The sequence below is a fragment of the Hesperophylax consimilis genome, chromosome 25 (genome assembly GCF_061612785.1).
Source record: "Hesperophylax consimilis isolate HC1 chromosome 25, BYU_Hcon_1.0, whole genome shotgun sequence".
Taxonomy (NCBI): Eukaryota; Metazoa; Arthropoda; class Insecta; order Trichoptera; family Limnephilidae; genus Hesperophylax; species Hesperophylax consimilis.
In genome coordinates, this window is record NC_142860.1 from 11,378,552 (window position 1) to 11,401,517 (window position 22,966).

Consider the following 22,966-nt stretch of genomic DNA (forward strand, 5'->3'; position numbering starts at 1 on the left):
AATATGTCTCTTTTCAACAAGAACGTGGAGATGATTGCTCCATAAGTCTTCCTGCCAGAGATGCATTATTAAAAATGTAATACATACTTTAAGACAGCTTGAACACTCTTGTCGACCTTAATAATACTTGAGCTAAGCACTTAACTGTCGAGCTTAAAATGCACACAAAATAATATACAACGAGGTTTAAAAAAAATACTCGCAATGTGTATAAAATTCGTGATGGTGTTTTGAAGTATTTATTCTTGGATTCCTAAAGCTGCGGACGGATGTTAGCAGCACAACATCCAATGAAACAAATTACTATAATAGTGTACACATCAACTTCGTGCATGAACGAGCATGCTACGAGTATTCGCTTGCTGATTGATCCGTCGATTATCGGTTTTTCGATCGAATGCAGAGGTAATTGATCAAAAATATCGCTGTATGCGTGTATCCTCGTTTATGCGCGCGATGCGAGCTTTGCAACCTTTGCATGTTGTGTTGCTAATATCCAACGTTTTTTTAAACTATCACTAACCTCTATCTTTAAATTGTTTGATGATGGCACTTTGAAGGCACACTTTTAACCCCAGGGATTATAGATAAAAAATAACATTATTTATTTAGACGCCCATTGACTTTTTACATACTTTGTATATGGTTTTTTCACCTCTCAAAGGTGACATCTATATAAAATGGTTCTATGATAACTGTTGTGTTCGCACAAACAGGTCTCCAACTCTTCGTGAAGAAGTTTTATAAATAATAGGTTCTTTTAGATTAATCAGGGATTTATTAATACTCCACGTATTATATTGCCGACTCAATAGTCGGCCTAACTAGAAGCTGGCTAGTTGGTATCTGAAATAGAGGTGTGCCTAATATAACGTTAACAGGTATGGATAACATAGTATCTTCAAATAATGGCATACCTGTTACTCTAGTACCGCATAACATAGTATTGAATAACTTCCCGTTATTTTATAAGTCGACTAGTCGACCGTTCTGACATGGAACGGTTGACTTCTAAAATAACTGAATAACTAAATAATTCGAATAACGAATAACGAACGGAACGGAATAACAAAATTATGAAATAATGTTAACTTCTTGGAACTTGGAAGTTCCAAGTTCTAAGAAGGTAAGAACGTAATTCGGGTATTTCCCGATCACCGAAGATATACGAAGTATTGTTTGATAATTTTGAATATAGAGAGGACTGGAAAGCAATATAGACATTATTATAGACTATTTATTTTAGTGTTCGTTGTTCGCTTGTGGAGATTTAATTAGTTTTTTTCTTGACTTCGCGTATATTTAAGATGTCGAATAGAAAATCGAGTGAAGTGTGGAACTTTTTTGAAGTTGGGTGTGAAACTGAAAAAATTGCCAAGTGTAACATATGCAAACAAAACTATCTTACAAATCGACTGTTTCAAATCTCATAAAACATTTACAATCGAAACATCTCGTGGTAATGCGAGGAGAGAATTCGGTGGTAAGATATTTTTAATGTGGAATGAACTTTTTTCGCGCAGGAATGTCAAGCAATCAAGGAGAATATTTTTTATTTCTGTAATCGCTCCATTGGTAAAAATATTTTTTTTTTATTTGAGGTATTTATTCAAAATTAATTCAACAATTTTATGTACTTCATAATGTATATATGCAACTTAACTGTCTCTAGAAAAGTGCAAAGCAATAAAAATCATCAAATTATAAACATTATTTATTTTATGCTCCTCTCCTGCCCTAATATGAATATAACATTTCATTATCGACTCAGCCGTTCGGCCCCAGCAACGAATAACGATGCCGATCGTTATTAGTTATTACGTATCTACAAGCTTATCCAAATTCTTGGAATACTGTGTTATTAAATAACAGGTATGATACTATGTTATTGGGTTGGGGTGTTATTTGTTATATTAGGTATCGGAAAAGAACCGTTATTCACACCTCTAATCTGAAACAGTAAGTTTCTCTGAGAGCCTTACCACTGGCCCTGGCGACAACTGGCTACTGGCTCCATCTTGCGGACTTCCCGCAAGATCTATGCACTGCCATCTGTGCGTGCATCTATAAAGCTTCCTAACAGCGATAATTCAACACACTTTTAAAAAGTGATATAAAGTCGAATTGAAAACGTTTCAAACCCACAATTAATTGGTTCGCACGGGAGACGTAGAGTACATGAGATCAGAGCCAAAGAATGAAAACGATAACTTCGTTTCAAACCCGCAATTAATTGTTTCGCACGGGAGAGGTAGAGTACCTAAATAAGATCAGACCAACTGAGGGATGTTCAGAATGAAAACAATAACTTCGTTTCAAACCCTCAATTAATTGGTTCGCACGGAAGAGGTAGAGTACCTAAATAAGATCAGACCAACTGAGGGATGTTCAGAATGAAAACGATAACTTCGTTTGAAACCCACAATTGATAGATTCGAACGGGAGACGTAGAGTACATAAGATCAGAGCCACACAATGATGTTCAGAATGAAAACGATAACTTCGTTTCAAACCCACAATTAATTGGTTCGCACGGAAGAGGTAGAGTACCTAAATAAGATCAAACCAACTGAGGGATGTGCACTTTGCTGCACATTTCGTCAGACTGGATGAAATCACAGTGAATCATGGATGGTTCGAAAATTCGGCAATCATTGGGTATAACATTTCTATGTTCTATCTCCGTCACGACAGAAGAATGTCCTTCATAAACATGTAGACAGTTTTATCTTACAGCCTGCAGAACTAACTTTCCAATGGCCATGCCGGTAAGGATGGCACCCTTGAATTTAATAATAATTGGATGATTTATATAGCGCCGTTTTTGTGCAAAATCACCTCAAAGGCGCTGTACAAATATATAATACATTTCCACAATGATCTATGTTATTACTAACTACATATGGAGATAATATACCGTACCTTATTTACCTGATAGGTCACTTGAGATTAACACTGTTTATTGTTTATTAGCGAAATTTTGATACGGTTGGCACGCAAAGGACAAAATTGGAAAATTGGATATAATTGGACTTTTCGGTATTTATTTTTATTAATACATATTTATGATCTATAATGAGCCTGTTTAGGAAAGGAAAAGACGGTAATTTTATGCTGGGCGGTACTACAGTATAAGGTTTTGATCAGAATTCACTTTCCTAAATGTGATTCGTCCCTCGGTGTACTTACATATTTACATAAAAACTAATAATTTTTATATTTACAATTTATATCCTTCAGAACTCATATTTAGAGAATTTAAAGACTTGAAAGAATTGAACAGCATAATTTCGGATATCGACATATTTATGAAGCAGCATTTAAATCTAGTTTAGACATACAATTTCGTGATGTTTTTTAAAATAATAAATTTAAAAAGAGTGTCAGGAAGATTGGTTTGTGTTTTCGGGTGATATTTAGAAAATCCAGTAAATTTGTTTTATCTCGTGTTTTGTCTCCCGTACTTTTCTCGTTCACTTTATCATTACGTTACGTTATTAATAATATTTAGATAATTTTAATAGCGCGGTTCTATGAAAAATAACCACGAACCTCGCAAAAATTTTACGTAATCACAGATAGTTAATAGAATAATAATCTTTGGTACGAGCAGAACCCTGTCGATATAAAATATTTATGGAAGTTATAAAATAAAGATTTTGTTTATTTCATTTTCAATGTCTCACCACAAAGAATTTCTTATCTTTGCAAAGAGAACATTTTTGTTTATATTTATAAATATTAAACCAAAGAACTACATAAATCCCCTCACAATTTTATGTTGCAGCAATATGATCGTCACAAATCACATTAATGACGCAAACAAATTATCTATCACAAATAACCATCTTGTTTACTCATACATTCCGATCCATTTATTTAAATCCTCCTATTTCTGAAATTGGACCAAAGGGGATGATTTTTGTTTGAGACAAATTACAAGGCCCCTAAATCAGTCCTTAAGATGTATGCTTTCAAATATACACACCATTCTGTATTGCAGTTGACACGTTTCTAGGGGTTAGTGGGTCATGTTTATTTATACTTATGGGGTGCAAGCTACTCTTAGCAAGAGAAAGCCTCCCTTCGGACCCAATATAGGACGAAAGACAGATATAGTCTTGAAGGAATTCGATTATATGTCGAAAAACATTTAGAAGGAATCTTATTTTAGTTGTTTTGTGGAAAAATGCGATTTATATGATATATCGATAGTAATAAAAAGAAAGGATATTAACAAAATTTTACATGTATTTAATGCTAAGTTAAATTGTTAGGTAAAAATATATTATCATTTAAATAACGACACATCATGCGTTGAACAAAATTAGCTCTTTACACCAAAACAAAACGCCTAAAACTACATAATTTTCACTAATTATTATACTGAAATACTGGCGCTAAAAGGTTAAACACTTGAAATACGTTATCACCTCTACCATGTTCTACTATGGAATAAAGAATAACATAAGAAATTCCTTTTTTCGGCGTTTTTCTTGATACAAATATTTGGCTATTCGAGGCTTAAATTTCCAACACAAAACTGTGTTTATGAAATTGAAATGGGATCGAGATCTACAATGTCAGATGTCAGGCAAGTTTAAACAAGACAGAAAGCTGGACTTTTGGGCTAAATAAAACATATGTTTCCATTAAAATTTGTACGGAAGACACTTCTAGTTTTCTTCTTTATTCTATGGCCTCCGTGGTCGAGTAGAAAGGCTCTCGACTAGCAAGCCAGAGGTCGCGGGTTCAAATCCTGGCGTGCGCAAATAAAATTTATTTCATTATTTTGTGTTATTTCACAATTTACTCCTTTAAAATAATATGCAATATATTTGCGGCACATTCCAGAGTGAAAGATACTCTCAGTATCACCCTGGAATAAGACCACGATTCCTGAATAAAGCATTGCTTGAAATGGCTTTTGCCGTATTTGGTGAACAGGTCTGTATAGCCAGGTACTTTCCCACCTTCTTAATCCCCATCTCCTTCCCCTCCACACTACATTCAGCCTCACAACGTATCCTTACTGGGGATGCTATAGATATGCTCCAGACGGTTGGGAGCAGTTGGGACTAAATACTTACATAAACATATACCTCACTACAATCTACATATCTGTCCTGTTAACCAAAAAGTAATCACGAGAATATTATATCTAGAGTATGGAATGTATCGGCAGCAACTCCTATCGTCTTCCTATTTTCCTCTTCCTCTCCTCTTCCTTTAACACCAAACTAATTTTAAGATACTAAAACTTCATTTCTAATGCACTTTAACATAAGAAACTTCTGTTAACTTGTATATTTATATCTATCATTGTATATTATATAAAAGCTGTTTGTTTCTTACAAAATAAATAAATATTAGCTTTTGTAAACATTTCAAAGTTGTACTAAGAGGGTATTCTTTAAAAAATTATTTCCATCCTCTGTGTCTACCCCTGCAAAAAATTACGTAATGGTTAGTTAATTAGCCAGTTAATCGCATACAAAGTAATACGTACTTTCTATTGCTTATATTTTACGCAAATACTTTGAGGAAAATTTCAATTTTGTCAAGAGTCTCTTGCGAGTTATTCAAAATATTCAGTACAAATTGAAGACAGGCAATTTAGTAGGCGCCATAATGCAAGAAAAAAGGCTGTTTGACACGAGGAATGATAATATCCTGGCGCGTATTATATTAAATAGTCACCATTTAGTTTGAGGGTCTGATGTTTGTACAGACTAATACCTACAGATCATTAGTGTCAAGACTATTTGTTCATGTTGAATTTATTGACGCATATTTGCGATTATATCTGTATATAACTGCTAAGGATAAAGAAAGAGTTTGAAACTATGAATTAATTTTTGAATTTTGGAAGCCGTAATGAAAACCGCCGCCCCGAGAACCATTTACTGGATAACCAACATCTCTGTAGCACAAGTGTTGCGCCGCGCTTGGTGACTTAGCAGGGGTAGCCGCGTTCATGGGGTCAGGTTTGCCTAGGTCTCGGTGGAGATCGGGAGAGACCTTGACCGAGGGGGGCCTCCGGCCGGGCTCACTCGACCTATCGTCTAGCACCGTTATAGAAGTCATGGATACGTACGTCCGTCAATCTTTGACACACTGACCCTCTAATTCCTTCCCACCTTTCATTACATTATCCTTCTCGGAACTTCCTCTTCAGAAATTCCTTTCCTTGAAAATACCCTCCAATCAACATCGTCAAAGATGACTTATTAATTTAAATTATTTTCGAGTAAAGTTATTTTGCAATTTTCAACATAATCAACGAACAACGTTCTAACACCCGTAATTAAAATTACATTCATGGACAGATATATTTTTGAACGATTTAATGATCCAAAATAATTAATTTTATTATTAATGAGAATTAGGTATTCAAAGACTAATAAATATTATACATACTATTCAATATTTTTGTTGAATTTCATATATTTTTTTTTAAATGATGAGTAATTTAATAAAAAGGTACCCAAATATATTATTTTTAAATAACTGTTACTGTACATACAGTACATAACTAATGTAACATTTAACTCACAACGCCAGGGTGAATGGTACAATGGATACAGTGCTCGAATGGATTACTCAGCCACAAATCGGTGACCCGACTCTCGATGCCCCAACACTTGGTCCCCGGAAACTTGGCCCCCCTACACTTGGATCCCCGACAGTTGCTCCCCCTTACACTTGACCCCCCAGGCAGTTGATCCCCCGAAGCATTGTTGTTAGCTAAAATATTTGTATGGTGGATTTACACTTAAGACGTCTGCAAATATAAATAAATTATATGTACGGCCGTACATACTTACTTCATCAGTAATAGTATGCGTTGGAAATATAATACTTTGGGTGATCAAGTGACCAAGGGATCAACTGGCAGAGGGATCAACTAGTAGAGGGATCAACTGTCCTGGGGATCAACTGTCCGGGAGATGAACTGTCCGGGGAAACAACTTTCGTGGGGCCAAGTATTGGAGGATCTGCAAATTGACCAGATGGAAGGAGCTTTAGAGGCACCAATTGTGTCGACAATTGTGTTGCAAGTGTTCCCCTTGCTAAGTGTACAAGATCAGAATGTGTATTCCATTTTTAGTTCGGCAACAACTTCATTCTTCAACTGTCGCTTCTTTAATTTTCTTAACTTTTCCTCTACTAGCATCCGATTCATGCGACAAAACCATCTTTCATCACCTCTATTTACCCAGAAAGGGTGTACATATTAAGTTGTATTTGAATATAAGATTGGAATTCTTGGAGAAAACGCGACAATATCTACTTGACTACAATGTACATTGGTAACCTGAGGCAAAATAATTTGCATGATTTTCAGGTTGAATTTATTTGAATCCCACCAACGGAGCTTTAGAAATGAACCTAGAGAGCTTTTGAAAATAAACTAATTTTCCGGGGTTCAATCCAAGAATTTCTACCTGAATTTTCTTTAGTTTTCATGAATATAAGGTTATTTATTTATTTGTACGAAACCAATATATTTTATAACATATATACGGTTAAATAAAATTGGCCAATAGGTTTTTTATGTTTAAGTTGGTTAGAGATAGAAATTTATTTTTGGTTAACTAACTAACCATCACGCCGTTTCTCAGCAAGAGTAGGCAGACCGCCAAATAACTCGGTCTTGGCACAAACTTCTTGCCTCATTCACATTCATACATCGTCTCATACATACTCTTCTATTATTCTGACTCTTGACATGGCCCGACTCAAGTATCTGATTCACTTGGTCGTGCCATGTCTTCCTCGGGCGTCCCCGACTTTTGCAAGAGGAATATTGGATAAGGGTATTAAAAATATAATAAATAAAATTCCTGTAGAACAGACGCAGATGGCAATCGGTCTGTTAACAATTGTAAATTTATAGTGGATGAACTGAGAACGTAATGTCAAAAGAAAACGAGGCACACAAGTGGATGGAAGAAGGGGTCGGGGGCGCTTATGGAATACAACATTGAAGTCCCTTTAGTCTCACAACATACCAATTGGGGAATCCATAGTCCCACTGGTTGCAGGTCGTTAGAACTCAACTGCAGATTTGATTTTATGACATTTAAACAAAGAGATTGTGTATCTAAGAGTTATGTAGCGTGAATCTAGTCTCCTTCAACGGAAGCAATCTTCCGAACAGGCCTTCCATTGATATGCTTGGTGTAACTATAAGTGACCAGCTCAGGTACGGGGGCTCCATCGAAGCCAGAGTAAAGTTGGCCTCTCAGAAGCTGGGCGTACTGTACAGGGCCCGCAGATACTTTAATAATACACAACTGCTGACCCTGTACAAATCGCAAGTGCGCCCTACTGTCGAATTTGGCAGCCATCTCTGGTCTGGAGCCCCAAAATACCTGAAAAAAACCCTTGACTCTGTGCAGAAACGGGCGGTCCGTTTGATAGATTCCCCAATCTTAACAAACGGACTGCAATCTTTAGAGCACAGGCGTCAGGTAGGTATGCTGTCCTTGTTCTATCGGTATTACAATGGAAGATGCTCTGAGGAACTAGCGTCATTGATCCCTTCGACACCGGTGAGTAGTCGGGATACACGCCAATCGCGTGCCCAACATTTGTACACAGTTGACACTTGTCACGTGAGAACGGGTCGCTTCTACGATTCGTTCTTAAGTTCAACAGCTCGGCTGTGGAACGAACTGCCGGCCTCTGTGTTTCCTCCCTCCTACAACATGGGACTCTTCAAGACCCATGTTCACTCCTTCCTCTCCACAAAAAGACCCTCCACACAGCATCCCCAAAGATGACATAGGCCCTGAGGGAAATTATTTTCTTCAGGGCCTCCTGTGTGGAGTAAATATAAAAAAAAAAAAAAAAAGTTAGTTTTTGTAGACACCTCACAAAATACCCTCTGGCTATGTAGTAGGGTGTATTGAAAAAAACTTTTTTTTGAAATTCAAAAATTCAAGTTCATAAAAGTGATCAATGAAACCAGCTTAATTAAAAAGCATTAATAGTATCTCGCAAGAGGTCAAAAGTTAATAATTTTCTTTGAAAAATTAAATTTATCAATTTTTTTGTAGTGAATGATAAATGGTGTGAAATGGTCTAAAAGTGAGAATTTTTAACAAAGTAAGCTTATTTGCATAAATCAGTGTCGGTGATATTTTTATTTAAAACTATTTTTGGACATATTTTTCATTGTAATGTCAAAAATAAGGAAAAATTATAATTTTTTAGAACATTGTAAGCCTTAAACCTGCGCGGGCAGTGGCGGCTAGTGTCTTTTGGGTGTACTAGAGTGCGAATGTTACAAAAAAAGGCTTTTTTGATTTTATTGCAGCTAAAAACGATTTTTTTTGTTTCGATTTTTCGAAAATTTGATTTTTGTATGAAGATTTTCAGGAAATTTCATACAAAAATCAGACGGTTTCAACAAATGCAGCTTGTTTTCATACGGATGCAATAAATTCAGCTTATTTTCATAAATCAGCGTCAATGACTTTTTTACATTATTTTTGGACATAATTTTCATCGTAATGACAAAAAAATAAGGATAAATAATAATTTTCAAAAAAATTATAAACCTTAAGCCTGTTGCGGGCAGTGGCCGCTCGTGGCTTTTGTGTGTACTAGAGTGCTATATATTACAAAAAATGACTTTATTGATGTTGTTGTAGCGTAAAACGATTTTCTTTTTCGCAAATTCGATTTTTTGTATGAAGATTTTCAGGAAATTTCAGTATGGCCGCACGGATTTCCTGAAAATCATCATACAAAAATACAAATTTTCGAAAAAAAATAAAAAATAGTTTTTAGCTACAACAACATCAATAATTCCATTTTAATACTATTAGCACTAAACGAGTGGTGTACTAGAGTACACCCAAAAGTCACGAGCCGCAAAGCTGAAATTTTGAATTTACAAAAAAAAAAAATTATAAACACCTCACTATCAAAAATACAGATACATTTTTCTGGTTCTAATGTTGAATATTAAAATAATGTTTTATTTCAAAAGGTAAATCCTCACTTAACACAGATCAGTATCACCGGATGAATTAGACCACCACCGAATTGGGTGATGAAGGATTGAATTGTGTAGTACAAACGAAGCTGACAGCTCATTCTCATGCTTGGAACATCAACCGTTAACGGAGTCCTCCTCTCTTGTCTGTCGAGGTTCTCGCCTCTGGTGGTCCGGTACACAACAAAGTGACGGGATTTTCTGAGCATGCTTCATTCATCTATTAATATTAATAAAAAAACTGTTGTCGCCAATCAACTTAAAACGTTTCGACACCTACACCCCAGACAGGTCTATGAAAATAAATATATGTTTAGTAAAAAAAATTCAATGGTACCTGTGAAAATTTTCACCAGAATCAGTGGCTGTTGTCTGAGAGGAGTGCATGTGCAATAAACTCACAGACAGTAGTGAAGACAAATAATATAAACATCGTTTATTATATTACTACGTTTTAAATAACGCGCCATTAAACTTCTTAATTTAAAAAATCGCCCAATGAACATTATTACTTAGGAGCAGAATCTAGAATGCACCTATGGACAGATAATTCCTGTGGAATATTTAATTCTGTCTCGTAGTAAGTAAGTAACGCACCTCTCTATCTCCAAAGCCAAAATATTTGTATTTTAGTTCAGCGCACCAAATAAAAGATGCAATACATGTTACTTGTGGAAAACACAATATTGTGTAAATGTGTAGGCCTCGGGTGTAAACGAAATACAATAAGTAAGACATTATTATATTCAAGGTTTTTTTATCACTTTTCCTAGTTATTAAATATATCTATTTGAATTATATAAACGATATTGTTTTCTTTTTTTTTTTTATAGTGAATACCTCACAAGAGTCCCAACTGCTCCCGTCTGGAGCCAGTGAGACTATGGCATCCCCAATTGGGGGATGTTGTGAGGCTGAAGGTAAGTGGGGAAGGGAAAGAGGAAGGTGAAGGAAGATCTAGTCACTAAACACGGCTAAAGCCATTTGGAGCAACGTTTCAATTCTGAATGGTGGTCTTACACCAGGGCGATACTGGTAGTATCTTCCACTCTGGAACGTGCCGGAAATATACTATATATTATTTAATTAATTAATTGTGAAATAACACAAATTAATCAAATAAAATTTATTTGCGCACGCCGGGTTCGAACCCGCGACCTTCGGAATGGCAGTCCAATGCGTTACCACTGGACTATGCCGGCCGTCATTTTCTTGATTGAATGAATGAATGAAGCGGAATCTTGGAAGTGGAAATTAACCCACTTACAGACATCGGATCGCCAGATCGACTCGTTGACTATGACAGTATATTCCATAAAGTCACGCACATACGCATTTTTATCAAATTGGTTGACATATTTAGTAAATAAAAATTGACGAAATAAACGTCGGTACCAACGAATTAGAATTCGGCTTAGGTGTTAGCGTTATTTACTCTTGTCCCTGGGGAGGAGGGTTCATTCCTCAAATTGATGTATTATAGCTTAAAAACACTTTGTTTTTTACGGTCTTAATTTTTTTACAAATATTTGAATAGTAAAATAATAATTTATATTGTAAAATTGATAATAAAACTTGAACGGATTTTTAAGTAAATGGATATTAAATGAATTTCTGTTTTAAATTGATGAATCGATTGATTTTGTCATATCTTTAAACTCTTATTGAACCCCAATTGAGAATGACCAGGAACCGCCACTGACAGTAAGGCCCAGGCTACACGAGCGGTTCTCCCGCCGCGGGAGAACCGCTTGTAAACCGCTACAGTAAGTAAGGCAAAACTGAGCTAACTTCGGATACAAGGACAAACCAACAACACGCTGCTATTGGTTTTTCTTTTCTGTGTTTTAATGCATTGAACAATTGCTTTACAACTATAAATGACAGGTGAAAAATAAACATTAGCTTCCAACTTTTTGCTAAAAGTACCTACTATAAAATCATTACCCACTACCCACGTAAATATAAACATTCTATGATTCATAGAAATGCAGTGCCGGATCTACCCAAACTACTTAACTGATGGAACTTTTAACCAAGGCGGAAAGGGCGCAAGAAATAGCTCAGTATTTTTTTCCGGAATAAGTTCGAAAAACATTAAATTCGAATGTTTATTGTTGCAATATAAACAACAAACAAAATTTTTGGAATTTTGTTGACAGAGCGTCAATCCTGTCAAGATGGTAGCCGTGTTTCATAGTACCTTTTTATTCCGCCAGAGCGCATGAGTGTTGCGACTGTTGCCGCCTATGTTGCCGGAATAATCAACATAACGCGAAATCTACTGTTCACAAAATTACTAGTTAGGAATTTATGAATACCATCTTAATAACTAATATGTCTAATAACATAAACGATTAAACAATATTGCCGTATTTATTGCCACGAGTTATCTCAATTAGAGGGGTTTTATTTAACATCAAGAAACATATATTATATATTTACCTGTATTTTAAAAAAAATATCGTAGGTATATTATACGCAGATTTAACAAAACATTAACCAGATCAGCCATTTTTACAGTAGTTTCATTGCACAATATATTGACCACCGGCGGTAACTTGAAAATGTGAAGAATGTTCTAAAAATTTCATAATACTTACATCAAATCCGAGGGATATTAAAACAAATCTTTATTGACTCAGCTTGAGTTTTGACTCAACATCCTTTTTTTTCCAAAAGTGTTGCTCGCAGCGGCTTTGTAAATATAGATTTCACGAGCTGAGGTACTTATTTGAAAAGAAAAAAAGGATGCAGGGTATATCAGCACGCAGCCGAAGGGTTTTGGCCATTTAGCTGACTGGCGATTTTTTCTTTTGTTCAATTAAAAACAAACTAAATATGTTTTTCACACGGTCGCTAATGATCACACTTTACACTGTCAGACGTCGCAACGGATCACGTGATACATGTTATGTCTCCTATACAGTGACCAGCTAGGCTTTTGTTTTTAATTGAGAAAAATATCTGGTCGGACAGCAAAATGACATCTATAATTTTAACCGCAAATATGCCCAGGAATTTCTTGTTAAAATCCTTTGGGCACCTTTTTGCTGATGCACCCTGTGTATATAGGATTTTTTTAAACTGCCATTACTTAAGCATAGATGTTATTATTTGATAATAGTCGCCACAACAGATTTGGAGAACTAACGAGACAAGGACGATTTTTTAAATCAATTTATTATACAGATTAGTGAACGTCATATTATGTTTTTTAAATTTATCTTCTAGGTTTATTATATTTGTTAATTATAATGTACTTCAATTAATCGCATAACACCTTATAAACTAAAATGGCGCTATTCCCCAAATCACACACGAGAAATAATTTCTTAATTGAGTTGGGCAGTTTCGTTAAAAAAATACTATTTTTCGCAATTAGCGTCGAAATTCTATATTTGTAATATTTTTGTATATTTAATAAAAATTAAATATATAATGTACGACTCTAAAATATTTTTTCTTCATTTACACTTTCCGCTTCGGGCATAAAATATTGTACATCCGGCCCTGTGCAAATGGAGTGGATATTCCGCGTAGAAACTGGATTATTGCAGGAATCATAAATGTCGCATTTGCGTCAACAGTCGGCCTTTAAGCTCATAGTAGGCCTATTAAATATACCTACCCTAGACGTACCGCACGTACCAGCGCGCGTACGGCCGCGGTACTTACTGGTAAGCTGTGTGCTTTAATCTGCTGTAGTTACATACGGGAACCATAGAAATATCAAAGAATAGATTCCCAGTGAAAAATTGAAGAATGATCACCATTTTTTTTGTCTAAAGAGGCATGAGAAAAGTTTTGAAAACCGAAACTCATAGTATAATTAACGTCGAATAAAACATGAAACGCTATGATGATATCGGATTAAGTCCTAAAAAATAAAAATGTTAAAGGTACAGGGCTTTCCAATAAGAGGTGTTATTTTTAATAGCCCGCTATTTCGGTAGATGTTACTTTTGAAGCTGTCTTTTTTGACATTTGACAAGTAGAAACTACGCCATTTATTAAAATGGAACGATACACGCTTCAACAACGCATTGAAATTATTAAAATTCACTTGAGTGAATCAAATGCGAATCATCTTGAGTGATGAGGTCTATTTCCACTTTGGTGGCTTCGTCAACAAGCAAAATTGTCGCATCTGGGGCTCGGAAAACCCAAGAGTTATTGTTGAAAAGCCTCTCTATCCTCAACGTGTGACTGTTTGGTGCGGTTTATGGTCCGGCGGAGTCATTGAACCTAACTTTTTCGAAAATGAGGCTGGAGCAACAGTTACGGTGAATGGATTGCGCTATCGAGAGATGATTAATGATTTTTTATGGCCGGAATTGGATGGTATTGATCTGGACAACGTTTACTTTTAACAATACGGTGTTACGTGCCATACAAGTAACGAAACCATTGATCTTTTACGATTGAATATCAAAATAACACCTCTTATTGGAAAACCAAGTATCTTAGAATTTCGGTCTAATTTCCGAACGCAAGAGCGACACAACCCGACGTATGTCATCTTTGGGTTAAATTGATTTCTTTTGACTTTCTATAACTTATGCTTTATTTGATACTATTTTTATTGAATTTATAGAGCAGAGATGGTTTACATATAGTTCCTGTGAGCACTTAGGCCATATGCCCATTGTGCTATCTCCCATTTTACATCATTCCTTTAACAGTCACCCTGTCCCTTAAATAAAGTTCACCAGGGTTGTTATTGGATATGTGGCTATGTCTTCTGTTTCCACAATGTGTCTTCCCAGGTCTCATCTCTCCTCTCCAATCACCTTTGGTTCACTGAAGGCCCCACAAGGGAAGGGAGCCTCATCTCTCCTATCTATTGCCTTTTGGTTCCGTGAAGGCCCCACTAGGGAAGAGTTTGCGGAGGTGGCCTCATCTCTCTTCTCTGCTCCTCCCTGGCTACCTAAAGGTATCCCGAGGGAAGAGGGTCTCATTACTCTTCTCCACTCCTACTTAGTTCCCCGAAACCCCCACAAGGGAAGAGTCTCATCTCTCCTCTCCATTCCCCTTTGGTTCCCTATTTGATACTAAAAGTGCAAGTAGTTTTATTGGGCAGGTTCCTTAATTCAACGGAAAATGGATTTATATGTGATATAAACAATTATTTGGCGTCTTGCCTTATTTTCCAAAAAGTTACATGAATATTACAAAGCTCCTTAGATTTTTATCATAAAATTACACTGCGAGCTGAAATATTTGCCGTTACTTAGAAATTCTGTAGAGCAAAAGCTCTGCAAATATCAAGACGCCAGACGTCACAGTTCGCAAGATTTTGTAGCTTCATTCAATCTGATTCCAAATATCACTATCAAAACAAAACTATTATACAAAAAACTAAATAAATAGCTGTGACGGGACGCCTGGCAGAAGTGAAACATCGAAATTGATTTTTATTGAAGAAAGTGAAAATGTAAGTAACCAAGTCTGTACATTATTTTTTTAAAGATAAACTTATGTTTACAAGACAATGTATTTATTATGTTAAGCACAAAGAATAAGAAATTAATATAAGCAATAATCATTAGTCTGAAACACCCATATAGAAAACCTAATAAGCAAAAAATTTTTAATAAAATACTAGTTTTTATTGAAATATTCGACGGTTTAAAAATAATTCGACATAGCATAGTGGCTAGCGCACCTGACCGGCAGTAAGAAGACTGCGGGTTCGATTCCCGTCGGAGGAAGTTTTTTTTTCAATGTATATTGTTGTTTCAGGCTAATAAATATTGCTTATAATAATTTGTCAAGTCTTTACAGTTTTATATAATATAACAATTCTTCTATTATTATTAAAATATACGCAAAGTTATAAATTACAAATTCAAAATTCATCATTATTTAGAATAGATCCATTACCATTTTTGTGAGAAATAAAGCAAATATACCGCACAGAGTTTTGGCGGCCGGGCGGTAAGAGCCTTCCAAGTCACGAGGCTGGCCGCCGAATGGAGCATCTCTCCGTGCAAGAGCGCTATTCATGTTTCACATCAAACATATATTTTTCAGCCATCGTATTTGAAGGTTGAATTCTCCGTAGTAACTCTTCTCTACTTTCTGTATGTCTATGGTCGTAACAACCGATAATTGATGACTTTCGACTTGTCGGAGCACAAGCGGGTATTGATGTTGACTTGTACATAATATTCTTTGTTTGTTCGGCGCGGCTCGTATTTATCAGTTCAAGTGACTTAATTAGATAGGTACGGGTGTAATATCTGGGTTGAACAATAATGCTTGTTTTTCTTTTATCAATAGAAGTAATAATAAGGCTTCAGTTACTCTTTTCATGTCATTTTCGCACTAAAAATAAAAGCCTCGGATTGAAATGCCGAAAAACCACAAAAAAATTTTCAAGTATTGGACAGCAAATTTTTTAAATATATTTTTTGATGCTGAACTCTTCTTACTAGTTCTTGGTATCTGGTATTAGACGGCTACACCAAAACTAAACCCAGAAAACCAGAATAAGAGGATTAACGCTTGCAACATGGTATATATACATACATATAGGTACATTAGGGTGTCCCAAAAAAAATAAAGTTGTTATTTTAAAACGCATACCCTCTAATTTTGTTTTAATAATGACAAAACACTTATAAAAAAAAATTCGTTTACTTTGGACAACTGCAACCCGTGCCGACTTGCATCGAAAGATGTCAGTACTTGTACATTAAGACGCCAGCGAGCAAACGTGTTGATGAGCTTGTAGTAACTTGCTATTTTGTTAGTAAACGAAAATCACTCGTTCAGGCAAGATGTTGTTTGATTTACGCACTTCTAAATAGAGTATATTTTTAATAGGAGTCGTAAAACACCAAATATTGGGTTCTAAACTGCCATCTAATGGACAAGTTCTTGAAGTTTTGTTCTACAATATCCGGAAAGTGAATTTAACTGTCAATATATACCAAATATAGCCATAGTTGGTTTTTTAAAGCTATGTTTGAAGTAAAAATCAGTCAAGTGACTACAAGCCCTGACATACCACTCTTCAAAAAGTTTCGAGATAATTGGAAAAATGTTGATCCCGATTGCACCTAACCGCTTCCGAAATCGATGATTTGCTTGACTTTTACCGTACTAAACTGACAACAAAAATACTTGGAGATGACTATTGAGAGTTTTTAGAGCTCTGTGTGATAGTTTTAGGAGGAGATACAGCGATAAAATTTAAGATTCGGCCTCCAGGTGCTCGATGGATGGCAAAGGCGCTTTATTCCTTGAAAATATCATTAATTTGTGCGCAATTTAAAATTACCGGTAAGGATAAGGCGGCACTTTTAGACGTTTGCCTGTTCATAGTAACATCCTATGTAAAGCCATGGTTACAATGTATTATAGCAGTTAAAGCACCTTACCAGGACTTGTGCTTTTTGAAATCGATGAAGCATTAAGAAAAAATTGATGAAAACATCTCAATGGCAGCTTTATTTCTGTTCAGTAAGCAGTTACGGTATTTGACCGATGAAGGATCTATTTTATCGCTGTTTGACGACGCTGTGGATCAAATAACTAAAATAAAAATGCTCGAAATATCAAAAAAAATAATTTATCAACCCATGACAAACGTTACATCTCATCGAAGGAAGATCTTTATGGTAAATTGTATGGTAAGTTTATTAAGTAGTTTAAATTATCAAGAGCAAGTATTCATTTGATCGTCTGAACACAGATGCCAGTTTTCTTAACGAATTTCCTACGATGTGGTCAAATAATGCTTCGTATCAAGAAGTCAGAAAGGTGTCGCCGCTGAGGGTAGTGAATGATACAGCTGAAAGAACTGTTAAGTTAATGCAAGATTTTCATGGCTTAATCTCACGGTCAAAGAGGAACAAAAATAATTTTTGTTACGATGGGTTCAGGAACACCGGCAGATTTATCCTGACTGTAAAAAACAAACTAAGAAGAAAAAATTTAATCAATAAACCATTTTTAAATATAAAATACTACATAATTAAACATTTGTAGATTTTTAAATTTTATTTATCCGACAAAAATGAAAGTTGAAAATCCTTCCATATTAACTCTGTACCATATGTTTGGCATCAAGTCGGCACGGGTTGCCGGTGTTTAATCAAAATAATATTTATTATATGAGTTATTAGGATCAAATAAAATAAAATAAAAGGGTATGCATATTTAAATTCATGAAAAAAAAATCTTCCTTATGTCCTGGGACACCCTAATATACATACATAAACACTCAATCTACACGTCTGCCCTGATGATGAATACTGGATAAAACGTAGGCTAAAGAAGGAGGAAGGGCAACACGGCATAATAACCCAAAAATTAATCAATAAAAAAAACATTAATTTATTTTGCCAATCTGTTCACCTCAGAGATTTTGTGTGTAGTCATACATTAATATTACTTCAGGTTTTCGTATTTTTTTATTTGAATACCGCATAAGAGTCCCAACCGTCGGGAGCCAGTGAGACTATGGCGTCCCCAATTCTATTATGTTGTGAGGCTGGAAAATTAGTTGGGAGGAGAACGAGTTAGGGATGAAGGAGATAGGGAAATATCTGGCTATTCAGATCGGGTCACTAAATATGGCTGCAACCATTTCACGCAACGTTTCTGAATGAATTTCCAAAAATATTACATATTATTTGATTTTTTTAAACATTAACCTCACTCATCTTTGGGGATGCTGTGTGGAGTGTGTTTTTAAGGAAAGGAAGGAGAGGCAGTTCCGGGAAGGAAAAAGGTATGAGGGGTGGATATCTATCCCTCCCGCTGAGGAGCAAGGTGAAGGGTCGAGAGAGTCCGACTGGAGAGGTCAAAGTCTGTCTTTCCTAATCTGCCACCAACCACTTGAGGTGACCTATGGCAGAGGTGTTGGTTATCCAATAAATAGTTCCCTGGGTGTTGGTTATTCAATAATAGTTATCCAATAAATAGTGCCTTACCCCTCGTCCACTGAGGCTGTCGAGTATACTATACGCGAGTAGCGTAATATAAGATTATGTTTTTATTTCAAAGATGTAGTTATAATTCTGTCAAAATAGGAATATATTTCTATTCCAGTGTTTTCTTTGAAATGTCAAACATCTGTTCATAACAGTAAATGTTTTAACACTAATGGAAAACATCAAAACTATCAATTTCCTAGGTCTTCAAACAAAGAGTAAAATGTCGATCACCTAACACTTCGCATTCTTGTATTCGGTGAACCAAATGTAACCTGTTTGTTTTGGCTAAGACCCTCCGCATAGTTTGTTAGATGTGGAATCGACAATAAGGAATACGTCATTACTTCTTAAAAGCCGGCATAGATGACAAAGAAAATCTTTTTTTAAAGTTGAAAATTAACCTAATTCTCGTAGGAAAATGGGGCTACCTACAAAAACATCTTAAGAATTTTTAGCCAAAGCCGATTTCTCGATTGCATTTTTTTGCTAAATTCGTTTTGTTGTTTTTTTTTGTATGTATAAACAATATTCACCAACACAACGGGCATCAGACTTTATGCTTTAAGCTCGATAAAATTTGACAGTACGTATATATTTTCACGCTCGGTTAAATCAGTCCTTTTCTAAACCCTGTTTTTCCCTTTGTTTCTCCTCCAATAGTTTATCTGGAAATATGTTCTTAATAAATTCATAACTTAGTAAGAAAATTCTCGTTTTCGTTACAATAATAAAATCGAACCGTTATTTAAAGCGAAATCTCTAAGCTTAAATGAATTAATGGAGGATCTAGGTCCAGTGTATATTATTTAGCGGCCCGTTCATATAACTATTTATGTCTTCCTCGGGCGTCCCCTACTTCTGCTACCATCCACATTTGCATCGTATATTCTTCTTACACTCTTTTCTTCGCTTATTCGCTCTACATGCCCAAACCATCTAAGCGTCCCTTTCTTGATCTTACTCATTACGTTTACATCAGGCTTACACTCTATGCGGATCTCCACATTCCTCACACGATCATAAATGGTTTTACCACACATACGCCTCAGGGATCTCATTTCAACAGCATTAAATCGACTTTCATCCTATCTTTGCCAGTTCCATGTCTCACTTCCACACATCAGGGTAGGTACCAGCACTCCATTGTGGACTGCTAACTTCGCTTCTTTGGACAATTTTTTGTTAGCGCCAACTGCGTTCAGTCCTCCATTAATGGAGCTACCTGCATTTACCCTTCTTTCAATATCTCTGTCAGCCTTCCCATCTCTCGTAAACATACTTCCTAAATACACAAACTCATTTACCTGCTTCAAGTATTCCTCATTCACAGCTATATTGCACACTGTTTTCGTATTCTCTCTTTCAAACACCATTACTTTAGATTTACTTACATTCATCATCAACTTATTCTTCATGCATACTTCGTTCATCCTAGACACGAGAGACTGCAGATCATCCTTCATATCATCATACCTTTTGGTCAATCTTGTAAAGCTAAGTATAGAGTATGAAGGAATGTGTGATGTGTAATAATCTATAGAAAAAAATCATTCGTACACATGCAATGAGAAACTGCACTCCATTTTGTTGTTTTGAACCTAAATACCTGAACATGTTTTTATTGATTTATAGTTAATTAGTTTAAGTTTAGATTTGAGTTTTATAGTTAAAATAATTTTCAAGTTTTAATTTTTCGGGTCTCCAAAAAAAATCGAATCTATGGATTTGCGCTGTGGCGTCACCAAAAAACTTACGTTGTTTTTTCAACCGGCTCTATATTTTATACGGAAATCAAGAGGTTTTTTTTATTTTTAAGATTACCTGCTTTCAACACTGAGTTAAACGACGGAATCTCGTGACCGTTGGTAAACAATTTACCGGTGTTTTAAAACCTACTTTAAAATATTTTCATCGGCTTAAATGTGAATGTGGACCAGAGTTGCCAATGCATACGTTTTAAAATACCCAAAAGAGATGTACACAATTTTTCAAATACTTCACAAAATCCTTACAGTTTCCAAAATAAGACAAAATAAAATTAACACTGTTTTTAGTCTTTTTCGAATTTTCACTTTCAAATTGCTGCAAATATAAACGAAATATAGTGCATTCTCAAAATTGTCGTAAATATTATTTTTCAATATTGTTGGATATGATCAAGAAATGCCCAGAATCCCCGCATTTTCCCCACAAATAAAATTCTCCGACAAAATCCAATTTCTTGAAAAATCGTATAAATTCCCTGCAATTTTGGGAATTTTCCACGAATCGGAACACTTCATATGTAGTAAGCGTTCAAAAAGAAGAAGAAGATGGCTTGAAATATGAATTTTAGGTATGTTAAAAAACGATAAAGGCGATGCACTACGTCGTGTAATATTTTGAATCGAGCCGCTACAATAACACACCTTACGTAGATGGCGATAAGGCTTAAATTCCCGCTTCACACCATCCACCTGTTTTTTTATTATGCATGAAAAAAGCGTGGCAATGAAGGGCCTTTTATTTTATTTTGTGGTTGTTCAGGCACAAATATTTAAATGTTTTTCTATCATTTTATAAATAACTTAATTTGCCACATTATACAATAAAACCATAACCGAAAATGGGTTCGTAAATAGGAGATTTTGAACTTTAAAGCAGTTTTCATAGGCCTATACATTTTTTTTCTGACCAAATTTTCAAACCAAAAACACATGATTTTAAATTACTACGTAGTGCATCGCCTTAAGCGAAATTTGTAAAAATGTTTAATAAAACAAAACTTGTGTAAAATTGTGCCAAAATATCTCGACAAATGACTAAGTCTCATTTATTAAATAATAGAACAATTATTTACATATTAAAGAATACAAAAACAAATGTGTTTTTAATAATAAACTTTGCCACTTTTTATATCGTGGGATTTTCGTACAATTACCGTTTCGTCTCTACACGTGTAAAGATACTATCTTCAAACATATCGTATATTTTTTTAGGAACTTAAAAGCTTAAGGTGTTCAAGGGAAATGTGTTATAAATCGGTAGATATTCGGCACGCGGGGGCGAGCTCAAAAACTGCTACATTCTTATACAGAAAGTACAGTATAAATATTAGGATGACGTGCTTACTGCTCGATAGTTTTTACAGCTTCAGATACACTAAAACAGATGTTCTGCTAACTAAAGATGTTCTATCACAGCGTTCTTAATTTTCGTAAAATTATTATTATCACGGTGAATGTGAATTGAGCAAGTGATGATTAATTCCGCGTGTACTTTAGAAACCACTTTCAGAGCGCGTCAAAGTAACGTTGCGAAATATTTTTTCCGTTTTTTGTTTACGGAAATAGACGCGTCTTTGCAAGAATGCACATTTGATGGATGATACGAAATATGTCGATGAAATTCTCTGAACGAGTTTGTTCTCCATCTCATTGCGATTGTGTTATGCTGTGCTATGTTATAATCTAGGAATAACTTATTTTCACAATCCTTGTTTAAAAATTATCGAACAGTTTTATTTCAGTCAAGGCGAAGCTTAGTGCCAAATCACTAATTTGATTAATCTTTATAACAAATTGGTGAACATTATGAATACCAAAAATTATGATTTAGAAAAATTAGAGGTTTTTCTATCGCTTCGCTTGAGTAGAATACAAATAGCAAAATAAAATACTCAATAAAAAATACAAATGCAAACTACTAAAAAATTTTTTTTTCAATAGAAATGTATGAACGCGTAAAGGAAACAACTTCAAAAAATACAGTATTATAGCCAAGATTATCTGTGACAGTTTCACTTGACTAACTTTTTTACTTTCTTAAAAAATTATTTACAAAATAAATTAAAACCAGTTTTTTGCTTGAAATCAAACGTTTCTAGACTCCGTTTGTCAAGCGATTGTAATGCCTATTACCTATGATATAAGGTATACCAAGAATATACACATGTTTGGCTTGTAGCTTCCTCTTAACGCTATTTATATGCATAATATGAAATATCTCAAAATATATATTGCATGCATAG

The 22,966-nt window shown here is 35.1% G+C and overlaps 1 protein-coding gene across 3 annotated transcripts in view; it reads left to right on the plus strand.

Annotated features, from left to right (window-relative positions):
- Window positions 1-22,966, plus strand: part of ETHR (ecdysis triggering hormone receptor) — a 465,888-nt gene that overhangs the window by 369,389 nt on the left and 73,533 nt on the right. The gene's annotated exons all lie outside the window — the stretch shown is intronic.